This window comes from Ambystoma mexicanum, chromosome 2q (genome assembly GCF_040938575.1).
Source record: "Ambystoma mexicanum isolate Mex_15411 chromosome 2q, UKY_AmexF1_1, whole genome shotgun sequence".
NCBI classification, from domain to species: Eukaryota; Metazoa; Chordata; class Amphibia; order Caudata; family Ambystomatidae; genus Ambystoma; species Ambystoma mexicanum.
The window spans coordinates 159,012,672-159,033,745 of record NC_090924.1 but is presented as its reverse complement, the minus strand read 5'-3'; positions in this window follow the sequence as shown (position 1 = coordinate 159,033,745).

Here is a 21,074-nt window from a genome sequence, read left to right as displayed (position 1 = left end):
ACGCTAGCACTCGCTAGCACCAGGCAACAGCCTCATGGACTTTTGCTATTTATGCAGAACTCTGTGCCATCCGGTGCAATAGAGCTTATTAGAATATCCTCCCCCATTAATTCACCATCCTTGAGAAAGATCCTTATGGGTTGACACACGTGTCAGCTGACCACCCTATCTAAATGAAACGTCTACCCTATAACAATAAAAAGACACTCTGTAAACACAGCAGCAAGCTTCAGATCCTTTAATAAAGGGTCGCACATTCATTTTTCTCACTGCAAGGTAACCAGGACTCTTTCTGCACTCTTTCTACAAGAGGTATTGGGTTTACCTCTTCTTACCTGTGACCATGCAGAGATAATACCTTACACAAAACAGATAAATACAGAGCCCAGCACTGGAAAGTTCATTTTCTAGAACCCACTCTCTACCTCATTTTCCTGCCTATAAAAGTCAGCCATGAAGCCATCCTCTCCCAGAGTTTTCCCCACCTTCAACCTCTTGATAGCTCCAAGCACCTCCTTCCCAGTTATCTCCCCCTCCCGAGCATCCCTCTCCGCCCCCGTGAGTTTGGGTGGGTCTTGCTCTGTTAGATACTGTTGCATTTCTACCAGAGACTCCCCAGCTGACCTTGCACTTAACTGCTCATAAAGCTCAGCGAAGCAGCTAGCTATGTTTTCCCCTCCCTTCTGGATCTGTTCACCGCCAGCTCTGATAGCTGCCACCATCCTTTCCACTCTACTGCCTCTCACCCTGTTTGCCAGAAGAGTCCCTGACGTGTCCCCCCTATCATAATATCTCTGCCGGGTATAACGCATTCTCTTAACAACCTCCCCAATCAGGACCGTGTGAAGCTCCTGTCTCTTGTCTCTCATAATACGCAGTAGGGCCCTCTGTCTGCATCTCGTTGGTTTAGTTGGTGGCAGAGGGCTCTGAGTTCCCCACCAGTCTATTTTCAACCCGTGCTCTTTCCCGTTTCTTCCGGGCACCTTCCGTGATCAACAGGCCCCGGAAGGTGGCCTTCGCTGCCTCGCAGACAGTCAGCGTACCTATCTCCTTGTTATTGTTGACATCAAAGTAAGGCAGTATCTCTCCCTTTAGGAAATCCTTAAAGACTTGGGCTCTCAACAAGGCATGATTTCATCTCCACCTATAAGTACTCCGCACCTCCGGTAGTTGCCAGTCTGCCACCACTAACTCATTGTCTGACCAAATGATGTCTCCACCCTCGGGTTCCTCAACCTCACCCTCCTGTCCTTTTGGCATCAGTAACAGACCGTTCATTGTGTATGTCTTGTGCGGCAGGGAGAATAATGTGCAGCCCCCAGACCCCGGCTGAGTTCTGCATCAGACGTCGATCCAAAAGTGCTCCTGAAACATATCTCTCAGGAATATATTTCCCCTGGTCTCCCCTTTCATCCCCAGCTCCCTGGCAGACCACCAATCTAATTTGGGGTCCAATATCAAATTGAAATCCCCCCCAACAGTAACTCTCCCTCCGCCCATTCATCCATTACCATAAACACCTGGCGTATAAATCCCACCTGGCCCGCGTTGGGTGCATAGAGGGTGGCTAGTGTGACTCGCATCCCTTCACATGTACCCTTTATACCCAAAAACCTTCCACCAAAGCCCCTTTTGACCTCAATATCCATAAAACGGATTGATTTCCCAAGCAGTGTGCCCACCCATTCCTTCTTGGAGGTTCTGTGGGAGGCCCATTAATTCCTCCCTATCTCCTTACCCTTTATCAGTGACACTGCCCCTTGTCGATAGTGTGTCTCTTGTAAAAAGAGAACCACCACGTTCTGTTTGCAAAACATATTGCTAATCAGAGACCGTTTGTTTTGTGGGATCAGACCCTTGACATTTAGCGTACCCACTGCCCCCTCAACCATCATCCCTTCGCTCCCCTCGCGGACCCACCTTTTCGTATTCCACTAGGCCCGGAAGCTCTTCAGCAAACCAATTCCATAGCATGTCCACCCCCTCTCCTACCACCCTCGCTCCCCCCTCCCCCACCCCCTCCCACCTCACCTCAAAATTGAGGCATCATTCTCCATCTCCCAGTCGAACTGGGCATGGTCAACGAACCAGCAGGGGCTCCTCCCATGCCTAAGGGATCATGGCCAGCTGGGCTATCGCTGTCCTGTTCCTGAACCATACTTGGGGGAGGAGGTTGCATGAATCCCAATAGCACCAATCTGAGTCTCCCCAATCCCTCCCCTCAGCACCCCAACACCTCCTTCCTTGCCCCACCACACCACTCCTCGAAACTTACCCAGAACTTCAACAAGTGAAAACCTCATATAAATGCACCTTTGCCCCCCCTTCGTGCCAGCCAAAGACCACCAAACAGTAGCAATTCTATAGTCGGTAATCATTAACCTCCCCTCCCTTCTGGGCCCCAGGGACTTCAAAGTCGCCACAAAGAGAGAACATAAATGAACAACGTTATTTAGCACCACAGTCCCTCAGGTGTCCTCTTTCCGTGGGCATGGGGTGTTCAGCTTCTGGAACTTTCAGCCTCCCTTTGCCCTCTGTTTTCCACGGGCCACTTCTGGACCTCTGGGTCCCCAGACATGGTCTAACCCCCCCTGCCATGCTACCCTGAAGAGCCTTCTCTGCTCCCCACCAGATCTTCTGTATGTAACGCTCACCTGATTCCCGTAGAGGCGCCGGTCTTGACTGGGCGTATACCGTATCTTCAAAGGTGATGTGTAACACACGGCTGGCTCTTTGGGCTGGACCTCTGTGCACTGTATGTCTGACTTGAAGGGTAAGATGTCTGCAGATAGAAAATATGGGATTAGGGAACTGGGTTATTGAATGTCTCTCTCTTCTTCCCTTTCTCTTCTCCTGTAGAACCCCAAAGGTTAACGCTCTCACCTTAGGTAAGTGAACGCTGTGCTCTCCATCTGCCTCGGGGCAGGGTGCTGTAACCAGTTTCTTCACTGGATAAGAGGAGCAGGCCTCTTGACTTCAGAGGACTGCTGTCCGTCGTTTACTGCACGAACGGTAAGTTTCGAGTAATTCTAATGTCTTTAAAGTCTTTAGTAATGATGTCTCTTGTTTTGCAGGGTTCCGGCGATGGCGGATGACGGGCTGAAGTGAGTTGAAGATGGAGCCCGTGTGATGAATAGAAGCGCCTGGAAGCACGTAAGTAAGCGCTTGTTGCCTGCTTCACGATGCGCTCTAACTGTCTTTTAATTTTGCAGGTAAAAGTTCGGAGCGGCTGCAGGGTGCCGGAATACCCACTGGGTTAGATGTGGAAAGGAGTAATGGCACGTGAGTATTAAAGTTCCCCAATGTCTTTAAACGCACCTTGTTTTGTCTTTCAGATGCGGGATGCAGCGCCGAAGGCCTCCGGAGCGTGCGAAGAGTTGGTAAGCTTTTGTCTTTCAGATGCCGGAATGCAGCGCGAGGCGTTGGTGACAGCCGATGGACCAGGTAAGTGAAGAGCTGTCACTGAAGACCGTAATGCTAACCTGTTCTTTCTTGTCTTTATAGGTGTTGCTAAAGACTGGATTCAGGATGGTAAGCCTTTTTCCTTAGGCCCAGGATCAGATGCAGAAGACACGATGAGCGTTCTGCTGCAGAGGATGCAGAATAACGCAAAGCAAGATTCATCCATCGGGTGTGGTTTAAATAGCCTCCTGTAGTGCTTAGGTGTCTCCTTCCACAGCCACGCCTAAGAAAAGAGTTCCTGCTTTCCAGAAGAGTTCCAGTGTTCTGAATCTAGGGAGTGGCTCCTGCCCCACCCAACAGGAAAAGTAGTTCCAAACAGAAGAGGATCAGAGGCTCAACTGGCAGGCAAGTAAGCAGCATGGTCTGCTGCAGGTAAGTCCACCCAAGCATTATGAGCCCGGCGCTTCCAGCGCTGGGACTGGGCATATTTATGAGCCTGGTGCCACTGGCGCCAGGACTGGGTCCAAAAGGTCCCAATTGGGACTGGTTGGCACTCGGAACCTGGGTTATGGATCTGCTTCCAAGGGAGTTGGGAAAACCCTGACCTTTTGGAAGCAGAGATCATGACAGTACCCCCCCTCAAGGCCCCTCCCAAACCGGGCTTCTCCGGGGGTTTTGGCTTGTCAGGAAATGTTTGGTGAAATCTTTTGATTAGGCGAGAAGCGTGGACATATTCAGCAGGTTCCCAGGATCTCTCTTGGGGGCCATAGCCTTTCCAGTCAATTAGGTAAAATAGTTTAGATTTGGAGATCTTGGAGTCCAGAATGCTTTTGACTTCAAACTCGAGTTCTCCATCATCTAGGATAGGTTTTGGAGATTTAGTTAGTCGGGTTTGAGGTTGCACGGGTTTTAATAGAGAGACGTGGAAGACCGGATGTATCTTCATGTGCGGGGGCAAGTCCAACTTGACCGCTACTGGGTTTACTATGGTAGTGATGGAATAGGGACCAAGGTATCTTGGGTTGAATGTGCGTGGCCCTTTTAGAGGTAGATATTTGGTGGATAACCAGACTTGATCTCCTACTTGATATTGAGGGGCTTCCTTCCGATGTTGATCTGCTCCTTTCTTGTATTGTTCTTTAGCCCTTTGAAGGTGAGAAACAGCTTCCTTAAAGGCTTGGGTGATTGTAGAATGCAGGTAGTCTACTGCTGGTGTTTCAAGATCTTGGAGGGGATCCAACTCCGAGGTTCGAGGGTGACTGCCGTACAAAAGAAAAAACGGGGTTTTCCCAGTTCCCGAATGGACAGAGTTATTGTAGGCATATTCGGCTATCCAAAGGATGTCTTTCCAAGTTTTTTCAGTTTGTTGCAGCATGCAGCGTAAATACTGTTCCAGAGTTTGATTGGTCCTCTCGGTTTGTCCGTCGGTCTGAGGGTGGTGACTGGTCGATAGTCTCACATCAATTTGAGCCGACCGACAGCAACTTTGCCAAAAATGAGAAATAAATTGACTACCTCGATCCGAAATTAGAACCGAAGGAAAACCGTGCAGTCGTACGATGTTTTCAAGAAATTCTCGGGCCAGAGTTGCTGCTGTTGGCAAGCCTTTGAGCGGAATGAAATGCGCCATCTTGGAGAATAAGTCCACGATTACTAGAATCGTATTGTATCCGGAGCATGGAGGTAGATCGGTGATGAAGTCCATAGAAAGCGTATGCCAAGGGCGAGGTGGGATGTCAATAGGGCGTAAGAGGCCTGCTGGTCTTTCCTTTCGACTCTTGTTTTGGGCGCATACTCCACAGGACATTATAAAGTCTCTGATATCTTTTTTCCAAGACGGCCACCAGAAGTAGCGCTTGATCTTTTCTGAGGTCTTGGCCATACCGGGATGTCCTTCCATTAAAGAATCGTGATAACAAGAGATTACTTTTTTCTGTAAATCTGTGCTGGGTAGGTATAATCGTTCTTGGAAATACAATAAGTTGTCCTTTACTGCAAAGTCCTTTCCCTGCAGATGCCAATTCTGTATGTCTGCTGGAGTTACAAGTTGCCTGGCTTTATCCTTAACTTCCTCTATGGATTCTGTGGCGATTACACCCAGAATTCTTTGTTCGGGAATGATTGGTACAGGTTTAGGGTTGATCAAGTGTTCTTCCACTCCCATCCGAGAAAGGGCATCAGCTTTACCGTTCTTTGTACCAGGTCGATAGGTAATTATGAAGTCAAACTCGGCAAAGAATAATGCCCAACGAAGTCGTCTAGAGGATTGGGCTTTTGCGGTTTTCAAATATTGCAGGTTTCGGTGATCCGTAATCACAGTAACGGTGTGTCGGGCCCCCAGCAGATAATGCCGCCAAGCCTTAAAGGCAGACTTGATAGCCAGAAGTTCCTTGTCAGTAATCGTGTAATTGATTTCAGGAGGCGAGAATTTGCGGGACCAAAATGCCACGGGATGCAACTGATTGGTTAGCGGGTCCTTTTGTGATAGAACTGCCCCCATGGCAAGGCTTGAAGCATCAGTTTCCACGATGTAGGGGAGTTCGGGGCGAGGGTGTTTTAAGATTGGTGCAGAGATAAATTTAGTCTTCAAATCCAGGAAAGCTTGTTCCGCCTCGGTAGACCATTCAAAACGTTTGTTTTTCTTTAACAAGGCAGTGATGGGCTGGACTATTCGAGAGAATTCGGGGATAAACCTGCGGTAAAAGTTAGCGAAGCCTAACATGCTTTGCACACCTTTTACGGAGGATGGTGATGGCCATTTGAGAACTGCATCGACCTTCTTTGAATCCATACGCACTCCGCCAGGTGATAATATGAATCCCAAGAATTCAACTTCAGTCACGTTGAAAACACATTTTTCCAACTTAGCGAAAAGTTTGTGTTGACGCAATCTTTCGAGGACCATTTTCACGTGTTTCCGATGTTCAGATTCCGATGAAGAATAAACGAGGATGTCGTCAATGTAAACAACAACACACACATCTATGAGCTCTCTGAGGACATCGTTCATAAAATATTGAAAGGCGGCCGGGGCATTGCAAAGACCGAAGGGCATGACCTGATATTCAAATAGCCCATACTTGGTGTGGAAGGCCGTCTTCCATTTATCGCCCTCTTTTACTCGTACCAAGTGGAAAGCTCCTCTAAGATCCAGCTTTGTATATATGCATGCTTTTCTGACTTGGTCCAGGAGTTCAGGGATCAAAGGTAACGGATATCTATTCTTAACGGTGATCTGGTTCAGGGAGCGATAATCTATGCAAGTTCTAAGGTCTCCTTCCTTTTTTGGAACGAAGAACAAAGCTGAAGAAGCAGGGGACTTGGAAGGACGAATAAACCCATTTGCCAGGTATTGATCCAGGTATTGTCGAAGGTGAAGGTTCTCAGGCTCGGTGAGTGCATAAATTCTACTACAAGGAGGAGTAGATCCAGGTATCAGGTCTATCTGGCAGTCATAAGACCTATGAGGAGGTAGAGAGTTAGCCTGATCCTTCCGGAAAACATCTTGGTATTCTAGGTATTCGGGAGGTAACTGGGGAGTCTCTGAAGAAATTGCTGCCAGTGCAACACCAGGTGGAGGGTGACAAGTAGAGACACATTCTGGAAACTGGACCGTTCTTGCTCGCCAATCGATCAGAGGATTGTGTTTCTCTAACCAAGGTATTCCTAGAATAATCTGAAACTGAGGGGCCTTGATCACATCGAACACGATCTTCTCATGGTGTCCATCTTGACTTACTAGCGTCACCTCTTGAGTGGTATGCGTTACTGGCCCGGAGGCTATCTCCGTACCATCCACCGTAGTAATGACGTCCTTTACAGCCTTGGGACAAAGAGGTAGATTCATCCTCAAAACCATTTCATGATCCACATAATTGCCGATGGCACCGCTGTCGACGTAAGCTTCAATTGCATGTAATCGATCCGGATTATCAGGGCTAATGAGGACCATAGGTATCACGAAATGCGAGGTCACGGAACTGGTTTTCACGCTCGGCAAGAGGACCTCTATTCTTGTCGGGCGAGGTCGTTTCCCTGCTCAGAGTTTGTAACTTTGGTAACTGCAGCTCCTACTGCCTTCTTGGCAGGTTTCACCGGACAGTCTCGAAGAAAGTGCCCTGAGTTTCCGCAATAGAGGCATAATTGCAACTGTTTTCTCCTTTCCCGCTCCTTTTGTGTTAGACGACCTTTCAGACCCTTTATTTGCATGGGTTCCCCGGAGTCTACTCCTTTGGAAGGAGTTGGCGGTTTGGAAAATACTCGAGCATCAAACTTGGAACGATCGGCCTTCCTGTTCTGCAGTCTGTGATCTATTTGAACGACTAAGTCTATATAGTCCAAACAATCTTGTGGGGGATTCACTACTTGGGCTAACACATCCTTGAGCTCTCCACGTAGACCTCTATAAAACAGCGTAATCCTTTTGTCCTCAGGCCATTGAGTTTCCACTATCAGTCTGTTGAAAGACGCAATATAAGCCAAAAGGTCTTGATTACCTTGTCGCAACGAAAGAAGCTCATTGTCCAAGGCCTGCCCCTGTGAATGTCTTGCGAACAGTTTTTCCATACTGAGCTGAAAAGCTTGAAAATCATGGAGAACCGGATCATCTTGATTTACTAGAGGGAGAAACCAGTCTGCCGCATTGCCACTAAGGTACGAAAGCACGAAAGCTACTTTAGCTTGATCAGTTGGAAAGGCTGCTGGCCGGCATAAGAAATGCAACCGGCACTGATTGATAAATACTGCAAACCTCTTTGGGTCACCAGAAAATCGTTCGGGCGGAGCCAGAGGTACATTCCCAGGTAGGTTGATCTGCACTGGATTCATAGAGGATGTAGAAGGAAGATTTCCCCCAGATGCGGGTAACGGGGTCTGTCCGGCTTGTGACTGTAGCAATTGTCTAGCGAGATCATCTGTTCGCTCCTTGGAAATAATCAGTTCCCTTCTTAGAGCGTTCGTTTCCTGACGGGCTGCATGCACTTCTGCCCTTAGTTCCCCAAGTAACTGGGCTAGCTGGTCAGTATCCGAGGTTTCCATAGCGCCTGGACGGGAGTTTTGTGGTAGGCTTTGCGTTCTGTAACGCTCACCTGATTCCCGTAGAGGCGCCGGTCTTGACTGGGCGTATACCGTATCTTCAAAGGTGATTTGTAACACACGGCTGGCTCTTTGGGCTGGACCTCTGTGCACTGTATGTCTGACTTGAAGGGTAAGATGTCTGCAGATAGAAAATATGGGATTAGGGAACTGGGTTATTGAATGTCTCTCTCTTCTTCCCTTTCTCTTCTCCTGTAGAACCCCAAAGGTTAACGCTCTCACCTTAGGTAAGTGAACGCTGTGCTCTCCATCTGCCTCGGGGCAGGGTGCTGTAACCAGTTTCTTCACTGGATAAGAGGAGCAGGCCTCTTGACTTCAGAGGACTGCTGTCCGTCGTTTACTGCACGAACGGTAAGTTTCGAGTAATTCTAATGTCTTTAAAGTCTTTAGTAATGATGTCTCTTGTTTTGCAGGGTTCCGGCGATGGCGGATGACGGGCTGAAGTGAGTTGAAGATGGAGCCCGTGTGATGAATAGAAGCGCCTGGAAGCACGTAAGTAAGCGCTTGTTGCCTGCTTCACGATGCGCTCTAACTGTCTTTTAATTTTGCAGGTAAAAGTTCGGAGCGGCTGCAGGGTGCCGGAATACCCACTGGGTTAGATGTGGAAAGGAGTAATGGCACGTGAGTATTAAAGTTCCCCAATGTCTTTAAACGCACCTTGTTTTGTCTTTCAGATGCGGGATGCAGCGCCGAAGGCCTCCGGAGCGTGCGAAGAGTTGGTAAGCTTTTGTCTTTCAGATGCCGGAATGCAGCGCGAGGCGTTGGTGACAGCCGATGGACCAGGTAAGTGAAGAGCTGTCACTGAAGACCGTAATGCTAACCTGTTCTTTCTTGTCTTTATAGGTGTTGCTAAAGACTGGATTCAGGATGGTAAGCCTTTTTCCTTAGGCCCAGGATCAGATGCAGAAGACACGATGAGCGTTCTGCTGCAGAGGATGCAGAATAACGCAAAGCAAGATTCATCCATCGGGTGTGGTTTAAATAGCCTCCTGTACTGCTTAGGTGTCTCCTTCCACAGCCACGCCTAAGAAAAGAGTTCCTGCTTTCCAGAAGAGTTCCAGTGTTCTGAATCTAGGGAGTGGCTCCTGCCCCACCCAACAGGAAAAGTAGTTCCAAACAGAAGAGGATCAGAGGCTCAACTGGGAGGCAAGTAAGCAGCATGGTCTGCTGCAGGTAAGTCCACCCAAGCATTATGAGCCCGGCGCTTCCAGCGCTGGGACTGGGCATATTTATGAGCCTGGTGCCACTGGCGCCAGGACTGGGTCCAAAAGGTCCCAATTGGGACTGGTTGGCACTCGGAACCTGGGTTATGGATCTGCTTCCAAGGGAGTTGGGAAAACCCTGACCTTTTGGAAGCAGAGATCATGACACTGTAATCCTCTGGATGTCCTCTTCTACCACCAGATGGTGCTGCTCTCCCTCCGATTCAAACGCCATTGAAAATGGGTATCCACAGCAGTACCTGACCCCTTTTTCCTGCAGCCGTTTGATGAGAGCCCCACACTTTATTCGTTGCAGCAATGTGTGGGTCGAGAGGTCTTGGAAGATGGCCACTTTTGAGTCACCGTACCGTATTTCCTTCAGGCATCTAGCTCTCTCCAGAATCTTCGCCTTGTCTCCATAATAGTGCATATGCACTAGGACCATGCAGGGGCAACGTGCTCCCCCTCCTGAATGATGCACTCTGTCTATCGTGACTCTCCCCTCGGCCTTGGCTACGAGGACCGTCCCTATTATGTACTGCACCTTACGTTCCAGGTCTTCCGGTGTTTCGCCTTCCGCCTTTTGCAGTCCGAAGAATCGGATTTTGTTCCTCCTTTCACGATTTTCAATGTCGTCCACCTCAAGACGCAGCTCCTCTTCCCGATGTTCCATTTCCATGAAGCGAGCCTCCATCTGTGTCTCCAGGAGTCATGTGGACGTCTGATTGGCCTCGACCCCATCCATACTGTCCTCCAGAGTGATCACCTCAGCTGACAGGTCGGCCAGCCTTGCCCCCATATCCATTCTCATCCCCCGAATTTCCTCCATAAGGGTCTGAATGTCTGTTTTTTTACAGCCCAGCTCCACCTGCGCTGCGGGGGAACTCCCAGGCTCCATTGCAGTGTCTTCAGTTTGGAACTGGAATTTTGCTGAGGCCCCCTTCCAGCTCATGGAGTTTCCAATCATCCATTTTAATAGTGTTCTGCCAAAAGAGATGAGGCGCCGGAGCAGTTTCTACTGACCCGCTTGGTCTTTTGGCAGAACACTATTAGTATGCCGACTAGGAAGCAAGCTGCTTAACCTTCCTATCTACACGGACCTACATCTATGGTGACACTCACACGAGAGTGGGGTCTCCTGCAATTATTGAGTACGCTACAAGCAACCTTTATAGATGATACACTACCCAGTGCTCACCTTTTCTTGCCCTGATGAAAGTGGTCCCAAGTTTTCAATACCACTGACACCGGTAGGCTTTCTTTCGACCCGACAAACGAGTGACAAACCATAAAAACTCGAAGGAAGGTTGGCTAGTGATACTCTTGAAGAATACAACTTGAGGACGAAGACTGAACTCTACACCCTGAATCAAGTCCAAAAAATATCTTTAATATTAATAAGGGATCACTCAGGTGTGAGCCCCTTGATGGTCCAATCGATGGATGTTGAGCCATTTTTTCATAACACCAGCCACCGGGAGAATCCCCACTCAAAAACGTAGATACAAAGCCTGTTCAGAAGTTGGGAAAATCAGATCCAAATATGATTCGTAACCTGCTATATGCCTAAATTTGAGATAGCTGGAACTCAATTTTAATGCAGCAGCATCCACCAACAAAAATGTGTTTGGACCCTTCTGTTCAATCTGTTTGGACCCTTCTTTTATTATCGCACACCTGGAGTGTCTTTTGCTTGTTGGATTCAGCCATATCTCAATAGATCCCAATCCTGAAGGGATGACTTGACATGGGTGGCCCACTGTAAATGTTTTTCCCCTGCCATGGCTAGGAGATCAAGTACTGCATTCCGGTATCTCTCGAGACTGCGCTGCCTCCATAATCTATTCCAGAAGAGGGCTGCCTAACCCAGATCAGGGATGCTACCGGAAAACATCCCAGCTCCATGAATACCAAAGCTGACGGGGTGTTAACAGGTAGCAATAACAATTTCTTCAAAATGTTTTGCTCAATGGAACATAACTTCAAAACATTACAATAACCCCACAGTGCGGAGCCATACTGGGCAGAGGGAATTGCTTGTTTACACAAAAGGTCCAGCGCTGGAGAGATTGCACCCCTGCCATGCCTGGCATGGAATGCTAGAATTGCTCCACCTCCCTTTCTTAAGATGGTGTATTTTGAAAACTGGAATATAGTGCACAGTAAATAGGGACTTTGCGTGCCAAACCATGCACAAAACCCTGTTTTTCGATTCATGGAATTGTCTGTGCTGCATTTTTTCATACTTTGCGCATGCGCGGCGCGGGTCTGCGATCGGCCGAGTGCCTTGCACGAGACTGCATTGCGGGGGGTGGGCGTGGCCTGTGCAGGGACCAATGTAGGGGGCAAAACATGACAATGTGGAAAAACAAGGGAAAATATGCAGCATACCTGGGTGCAGGGATGTTTTGCGGGGGTTCGTACGCAGTTTGACCGAAATATGACATGAGTTACGGGAAACGGTATGCATGTTCTCGGGGTGCCGGTTGCAGTTACGGGGGACCCAGCGCAGTGTTATCGAGGTACTGGCTTGGTTATTTGGGGCCCCACACAGTTTTCATGGAGTGCGTGTGTTCACACCCAGGGAGGCTGCAAAGCTAGGTGAATGGGGTTGTTTTGGGTTTCCGTGGGGGCATGTCGGGTGCATTCCTACAAGATTTGTGGTGAGGCCTACTTTGCGGGAACAATTCCATGAATATGCGGATCGCGCAGAATAAATTCTGCGTGCAGGCTCACGCAGAGGCATTCTCTGCGCGGAGCATTTGCGGGATCTCCGCGCACTTTTCCAGGAATCGGGCACTCAATTTCAATGTGCCTGGAGTCATGTTCAATGTGCTATGATTCAGAATCCATGTGCTGACACCGAGCTTGTGCCAAGTACTGTGAAATGAGCATTCACAGCTGTGTCTGCATGCTGCTGGCCTGAAGCTGTGCGACACACCTTCACCAATCCAAGAAGCGTTCACATGTCGCCTTGAGCGCAGTGATAAGTATCTGCAGCAGACAAGCCAGGGATGTGACATGGTGTAATGGACAACCCTAGCCTGATCCAAATGTGTGCCCTACTATAAAAGGCACTTGTCGCTCGCTGGCAGGGCAAAGCCCATCACTCCCAGGTACGATTAATAGAGCTCCGAGAAAAAATGATCGATGGTGAGATGGGTGTGCAGGAGACAGGAGTTATTACTATTTCAACGCCCATATCTGACATATCGCTGATGTTTTTTGTTGATTCTGTCATGAGCTTCCTCACATAAAAGAGAGTAATGCATTTGTGCATGCCAACACCTGTAACGTGTTGAAATATGTGTACCATTGAGGTATTTTTCCACCCTTTAAAAAGGCCACCATTTGTCCTGTAAGGTGACCGGGCGTGGAGGGTGACCGGCCGGCGAGGCCACAATCTGAGATATAAAATTCCATCAGACGTATGGCTTAGGGAAATCCAGCGGGTCCTCTTTCGTGCTACTCTTTTGGGAAAGAGCTATAAATACATATCTGAGCCAAAGCTGCAAGCTAAATGAAATTTAATGTATTTACCTAACCCACCACACGATGTGGAGAGCTGCGTGGTCTGCTCCGAAAGCCACACCTGTCGGCATGGCTCGCCAGCACAGCTAATGATGTTATTTCCTCGTGCCCAGGGTGGGCCCCAGCGTGCAAACATTGGCACAGAAGGCGCAGTGTCCTCTCAGGGATGCCAGAAATGTTAAGGTGCGCTATTTCCCGATCCTAGCCGATATTCCAGAGCGATAGCTCTGCTGTCCAACGTCCAAGCCAGTCGGCCATATTTCTGAGGCTATCCTGCTCGAGTGTCTCAGAAAACAAGATGGAGGCCTCTGGACTAGAAACAGAGCAGGTTTAATCCGTGCGTCAACAAGATGCACAGTTTGTTTCCTCAGCACATTGACACCGGTATTTAGGCGCAACCTATGAACAACCAATGGTATCATTTCATCCATTTAGGGCTAGATAAAATAGCGACTGCGTGAATACAAAGGTGGCTCAATGATTTCTCGTACACAGTCAACAATCTTTTCAAATTGAAGTCAGGTAGTCATCACAAAACAAATCTAAATGTATCTATAGGGTGTGCTAGTATTGTCTGTAGTGGGTGCCTACATTTCCTTTAAGAAAGTGTGGTTACTCCTTGACTCGGCTTACAATCACACATGCTTGTCTGATTGACTGTCAGAGACATAAGACATTTTTTTTTTTTTTTTTTTTTTACCAAAGCATTAGGAATGTACAGAATGCAGCGTCTGAATCACAATTGTGCCATGTACGTATGTTGAATATCTCGCCCACTGTCTCTCAGAGAGCACTGGGAGGCATAACGCAAATGCAGCTCCGACATTCGACGCCAAGGTTTGCCAAAAGACTGCTGTACTTAACAGCATATCTGTCTATGACATACAGACTTCTTTTGCATGGTGATTTGCATGTTGCGCATTGTCTTCGTCTTTCTATATCCCCTTGCACCTCTGCTATTTTTTTATTTTTTTTTATTTTTTATTATCTCTTTGGTTTACACAAAAATTCTTACACTGAAGAATTAAACTGAACAAAATCAATAAAACAATAAATCGACCAGTTAATAAGAAACAAAAAAAATTATAAGAACAAACTAACAATGAGAAACCAAGAAAAAAATATAAAAGTAAGAATTAGCGTAAAAAAAATGGCAAAATGTACACTTAGGATCTACAATTCTAAAAATACTGTAAAATGTCAATAGAAATGTGTACAAGGGCCAACATGGTTTCTTTTCTCTTTCTGTTCTTTTACATTGCGTGATGCTTATAACTAAGTGAGTCCGCTATGCTTCTAAACCTTGTCGTCATCCTGAGTTTGAATCTTCTCCCTCGATTTTCTCAAAGATAACCAGCATACATTGTATTACCGCAAGGTTATTTGAAATCTTGTCTCCTTCCAGCAAGTGTGACCACCAGAGATCAATTTCCTTAAATCTGTGGTCCTGCCAGGTATGACCTAGATAGGTCTGTCGTTCCCGTCTCAAGGTTGGGCATTCCAGCAACAGGTGTTTCAGGGATTCCACTGTCTTTGCATTTTTGCATAATCTACATTCCTGTCATGATCTCTGCTTCCAAAAGATCAGGACTTGCCCGACTCCCTTGGAAGCAGACCCATAACCCCGGTTCCGAGTGCCAGCCAGTCCCAATTGGGACCTTTTGGACCCTGTGCTGGCGCCAGTGGCACCAAGCTCATAAAGATGCCCAGTCCCAGCGCTGGAAGCGCCGGGCTCATAATGCTTGGGTGGACTTACCTGCAGCAGACCATGCTGCTTACTTACCTGCCAGTTGAACCCCTGATCCTCTTCTGTTTGGGACTACTTTTCCTGTTGGGTGGGGCATGAGCCACTCCCTAGGTTCAGAACACTGGAACTCTTCTGGAAAGCAGGAACTCTTTTCTTACCTAGGCGTGGCTGTGGAAGGAGACACCTAAGCACTACAGGAGGCTATTTAAACCACACCCGATGGATGAATCTTGCTTTGCGTTATTCTGCATTCTCTGCAGCAGAACGCTCATCGTGTCTTCTGCTTCTGATCCTGGGCCTAAGGGAACAAAGGCTTACCATCCTGGAATCCAGTCTTCAGCAGCACCTGTAAAGACAAAGAAAGAACAGGTTAGCACTACGGTCTTCAGTGGCAGCGCATCTCTCACCTGTTCCATCGGCTGTCACCAACGCCTCACGCTGCATTCCGGCATCTGAAAGACAAAGGCTTACCTACTCTTCGCATGCTCCGGAGGTCTTCGCACTGCATTCCGGCATCTGAAAGACAAAAGAAGGTGCGTTTAAAGACATTGGGCAACGTTATTACTCACGTGCCATTACTCCTTCCCACGCCGAATCCAGTGGGTATTCCAGCACCCTTCAGCTTCTCTAAAGCTCCGAACTTGTACCTGCAAGATAAAAGGGACAGTTAGTGCGCATCGTGAAGCAGGCTACAAGCGCTTACTTACGTGCTTCCAGGCGCTTTTATTCCTCTCGCGGGTTCGATCCTCAACTCTCATCAGCCCGCCATCCGCCATCGCCGGAACCCTGCAAAACAAGAGATATCATTACAAAAGACTTTTAAGACATTTGAAGTGCCCAGAACTTACCGTTCGTTCAGTTAACAACAGACAGCAGTCCTCTGAGGTCAAGAGGCCTGCACCCTTATCCAGTGAAGAAACTGGTTACGGCACCCTGCCCCGAGGCAGATGGAGAGCTCGACGTTCACTTACCTAAGGTGAGGGCGTTAACCTTTGGGGTTCTACAGGAGAAGAGAAAGGGAAGAGGAGAGAGGCACCCAATAACCCCAGTTCATTAATCCCATATTTTCTATCTGCAGACATCTTACTCTTCGAGTCAGACATACAGTGCACAGAGGTCCAGCCCAAAGAGCCAACCGTGTGTTACACATCACCTTTGAAGATACGGCATTCACCCAGTCAAGACCGGCGCCTCTGCGGGAATCAGGTGAGCGTTACAGAACGCAAAGCCTACCACAAAACTCCCACCCAGGCGCTATGGAAACCTCGGATACCGACCAGCTAGCCCAGTTACTTGGGGAACTAAGAGCAGAAGTGCATGCAGCCCATCAGGAAACGAATGCTCTAAGAAGGGAACTGATTATTTCCAAGGAGCGAACAGACGATCTCGCTAGACAATTGCTACAGTCACAAGCCGGACAAACACCATTACCCGCATCAGGGGCAAATCTTCCTTCAACATCCTCTACGAACCCAGTGCAGATCAACCTACCTGGGAATGTACCTCTGGCTCCGCCCGAACGATTTTCTGGTGACCCAAAGAGGTTTGCAGTATTTATTAATCAGTGCAGGTTGCACTTCTTATGCCGGCCAGCAGCCTTTCCAACTGATCAAGCTAAGGTAGCTTTCGTGCTTTCGTACCTTAGTGGCAATGCGGCAGACTGGTCGATCCCTCTAGTTAATCAAGATGATCCGGTTCTCCATGATTTTCAAGCTTTTCAGCTCAGTATGGAAAAACTGTTTGCAAGACATTCACAGGGGCAGGCCTTGGACAATGAGCTCCTTTCATTGCGACAGGGTGTGATGCTGGAAATGCATCTGAGGGACAGGGCCTCTGAATCCTTGTCCTTTTTCTGTTTTTACCGTGTGTTCTGTTATGTTTTCTGCCCCGGAGTCCATGTGGGACTCCTGGCAGTGCAGCTCTCTCTTTTGGTTTGGTGAACAGACCCATGGGATACCCTTATGGCACCCAAGGGTAGGGGTACAACCCTGTGCCCCTAGTGTATGTTTTTGGGCACCTGTGGGTGACCCCAGAGCAGGGTATGGGCTGGTGGCAGCTCCATGCTGAAATTGACAGGTGCTCTGGGTGTCCTCCATTTTGGGACACCCTGGCCCTGCCATTGGGATCTGTTGATTCCTGATAGGAAACAAGATGGCCCCTGTGGCCTCTTGCTTTCTATGGCCTGTTATCTTGTTTTTCCCAAAGTCCTGGGAAGCCCTGTCTCTGTCCCTTCCCCCTGACTGGCTGTTGGGTGGAAGTTTCATGTATGGTATTGTTGTGAAGGCCCAGCCAAACTGGCTGGAGCCTTCCCAGTGACTGTATGTTCTGGGTACCTCCTGTGGGTGGGACCTGGGTGAATGGAGTGTGTGACCAATATACACTTCTTGTTGTGGTTGTCTGGGGTCTGGCATGAGAGACAAAGACTGAGACAGCCCTGCCCGAAACTGGCCTGAATGCAGTGTGTAGTGTTGAATGGCTGGGTACTTGTCCCAATCCACATTCCCTGTTGTGAGTGTCTGGAAGGGAGGAGTGTGGCCTGAATGCACTGTGTGCCTGATTGGCTGACTGACTGCATGAATGCCCTGCAGTATGATTGGCTGCTGAGTGTGTGCCAGCAGCGTGGATGAGAGAGAGGATAGTATATCTGGGGACCTCTCACCACTGGAAAAGTGTTCAGAAGCGTTCAGAAGCTGAGTCTCCACTCAAGAGTAACTGGAACTGCTGACCCTCGACGCCCAGCTGGAAGAAGAAGACTTCCTGCTGCATTTGCTTCGACCGATCCGAAGGCTGCCGTGTTCGTCGAGGACTGACCCGAGAGAGGACCTGGTAAGGCGCCCTCTTCCCGTGCTCCGAGGGACCATCGAGCACCGCTCCATCTTCGCCGAAGCGCCCTGGAAGACAGATCCTCGAAAGGCTGTCGACCCGAGACGGGACCGCCGAGGAGATCGAAGTGAAGCACCCGGACATCGATGCCGTCGAAGTCCATTGCCGTCGACCAGGGTTCGCAGGTTTGTGGAACCGCTGGAGGCCCGTCGAAGTTGTGTTGCCCAGCCGTGGGAACCACTTGACGCCGTGCCACCGATGACCGGAGCCGTCCGCTCCTTTGCCTAAGAACATTCAATCGAAGGACTCTCTCGACCGCTTCGTCGACCTCTTATCCTGCCGGAGAAAGTCGAGGACGACCAACGCGCCGAGGAGAAACCTGCCGGTGGGTTTCCCGCCACCCGACGGCCTCAAAGACTCAGACGACTCGACGCCCTTGCTGGGCTCCCGTCTCTACAATCTTTGCGGTCCAGAACTATTGTCATCGAGGTGCCCCGCACACCTCCGCCTTGCAGGACGCCGACGCCCCGACGCCGACGAGCACCGCTTGGACGAAGCTGCCGCCTCTTCGACATCGTTCTACCTCGTTTGTCGACGGACGTTCGACGCCCCGTGCCTCCCGCTTGAAAGGGAAGGCATTCAAGAAGGGCCGTCGATTCCCCGTCGCCGAACAGCGAGTCCCTCGACGTTTGTCGACGCCTCTTCGAGGAGCTCGACTCCACCAGGTACATTGAGGGGGTAAAAACATTATAGGAGAGAATAAGACTTGCAGAGCAATATATGGACTGGGCTTGTGCTATATCTTTCTTTACAGGTTGCCCAGGTGGGGGGATCTCCACACAGAACTGTGCCTAGTGGTAGGGGTCAGTAATCTGCCTATTGCTCAACCATCTTATTTTCTCTCCTCTCTCTATTGCTGGTTTCCCTCTATTGGTCTGTGTGACATTGTACAGTATTGTTCATGCACTTCAATGAGATCTAGGGTGGTACCACTTTAGGATTGTAAATATTTGTCATTGTAGATTTTGCCGGAGTACAAAGTGAGTTATCATGATGAATGTACATAACCTTAACTATTGATTATATAAAGACTGTGTTCTAATCAATACAGAGTGTGGATATTCCTTTGTGGGGGCTTGGGGATACACTGTACTTAAGAACCAGCCTGCATCACCTCCTGAGAAGCTAGGCCTTGATTGCTCGACCATTGCTACCGAATAGAGAATCTTGGCTGGGGTCTCCTGTGCCTCTCCTCCACCATATAGGGAGTGGGAGTACAGACACCCCCCACCGGTCGTTGAGGCCCGTTCTCTCACACAGGGTAATCAAGACCTTTTGGCTTATATTGCGTCTTTCAACAGACTGATAGTGGAAACTCAATGGCCTGAGGACAAAAGGATTACGCTGTTTTATAGAGGTCTACGTGGAGAGCTCAAAGATGTGTTAGCCCAAGTAGTGAATCCCCCGCAAGACTGTTCGGACTATATTGACTTAGTTGTTCAAATTGACCACAGACTGCAGAACAGGAAGGCCGATCGTTCCAAGTTTGATGCTCGAGTATTTTCCAAACCACCAACTCCTACCAAAGGAGTAGACTCCGGGGAACCCATGCAAATAGGGGGCCTGAAAGGACCACTAACACAAAAGGAGCGGGAAAGGAGAAAACAGCTGCAATTATGCCTCTATTGTGGAAACCCGGGGCACTTTCTTCGAGACTGTCCGGTGAGACCAGCCAAGAAGGCAGTAGGAGCTGCAGTTACCAGGGTCACAAACTCTGAGCAGGGAAACGACCTCGCCCGACAAGAATAGAGGTCCTCTTGCCGAGCGTTAAAACCAGTTCCGTGACCTCGCATTTCGTGATACCTATGGTCCTCATTAGCCCTGAACATCCGGATCGATTACATGCGATTGAAGCTTACGTCGACAGCGGTGCCATCGGCAATTATGTGGATCATGAAATGGTTTTGAGGATGAATCTGACTCTTTGTCCAAAGGCTGTAAAGGACGTCATTACTACGGTGGATGGTACGGAGATAGCCTCCGGACCAGTAACGCATACCACCCAAGAAGTGACGCTAGTAAGTCAAGATTGACACCATGAGAAGGTCGTGTTCGATGTGATCAAGGCCCCTCAGTTCCAGATTATTCTAGGAATTCCTTGGTTAGAGAAGCACAATCCTTAGATCGATTGGCGAGCAAGAACGGTTCAGTTTCCAGAATGTGTCTCTACTTGTCACCCTCGACCTGGTGTTGAACTGGCAGCAATTTCCTCGGAGGCTCCCCAGTTACCTCCTGAATACCTAGAATTCCAAGATGTTTTCCGGAAGGATCAGGCTAACTCTCTACCTCCTCATAGGTCTTATGACTGCCAGATAGACCTGATACCTGGATCTACTCCTCCTTGTAGTAGAATTTATGCCCTCACTGAGCCTGAGAATCTTCACCTCCGACAATACCTGGATCAATACCTAGCGAATGGGTTTATTCGTCCTTCCAAGTCCCCTGCTTCCTCAGCTTTGTTCTTCGTTCCAAAAAAAGAAGGGGACCTTAGAACTTGTATAGATTATCGCGCCCTGAACCAGATCACTGTTAAGAATAGATATCCGTTACCTTTGATCCCTGAACTCCTGGACCAAGTCAGAAAAGCATGCATATATACAAAGCTGGATCTTAGAGGAGCCTACCACTTGGTACGAGTAAAAGAGGGCGATGAATGGAAAACGGCCTTCCGCACCAAGTATGGGCTATTTGAATATCAGGTCATGCCCTTCGGACTTTGCAATGCCCCGGCCGCCTTTCAATATTTTATGAACGATGTCCTCAGAGAGCTCATAGATGTGTGTGTTGTTGTTTACATTGACGACATCCTCGTTTATTCTTCATCGGAAACTGAACATCGGAAACATGTGAAAATGGTCCTCGAGAGATTGCGTCAACACAAACTTTTCGCTAAGTTGGAAAAATGTGTTTTCAACGTGACTGAAGTTGAATTCTTGGGATTCATATTATCACCTAGCGGAGTGCGTATGGATTAAAAGAAGGTCGATGCAATTCTCAAATGGCCATCGCCATCCTCCGTAAAAGGTGTTCAAAGCATGTTAGGCTTCGCTAACTTTTACCGCAGGTTTATCCCCGAATTCTCTCGAATAGTCCAGCCCATCACCGCCTTGCTAAAGAAAAATAAACGTTTTGAATGGTCTACCGAGGCGGAACAAGCTTTCCAGAATTTGAAGACTAGATTTATCTCTGCACCGATCTTAAAACATCCTCGCCCA